Genomic DNA, 559 nt, shown 5'->3' on the forward strand with positions numbered 1-559 from the left:
GGTGTTAAACATCAACATTATGAGACACGGGTAGCCGACCTGAGACGCCGAGACAGATCAGTCGAGATCAGCCGTCTCTGGGTTGCCTTAGCAAACACAGTGAAAATGTTTTTTATGTGAAAAAGTGAGTTCTCTTTTGGATGTTACTACTGGTTATTTTCCAGTCTCGCTGTTGTCTATTGTCATCCGCTTCGTCTTCACTTATAAAGACACTTTCCTCTAACTGTTTCTTATTATTTCTATAGTCAGTCAACCATGACCGGACCCTTTTAATTCTGCAGTTACCTATTTTGGCCACTAGAGGTCACCCCTCTGTCTGTGATGACGCTAACGATAGTGGCTCAAGGACTAACCAGCCCCTCAGGTTGCTGCAGATGCACCGCAGGAAAGATGGAGTGGCAGCCTTCACCACCCTATCAGAAGCGGGAGAGATGGAGTGGCAGCCTTCACCAACCTATCAGAAGCGGGAGAGATAGAGTGGCAGCCTACACCACCCTATCAGAAGCTACCTCTGGAACAGGTGTGGGCGGGGTTCAGGGGCTTGACTGATGAGACCTGT

This window comes from Sprattus sprattus (assembly GCF_963457725.1).
Source record: "Sprattus sprattus genome assembly, chromosome: 2".
NCBI lineage: Eukaryota > Metazoa > Chordata > Actinopteri > Clupeiformes > Clupeidae > Sprattus > Sprattus sprattus.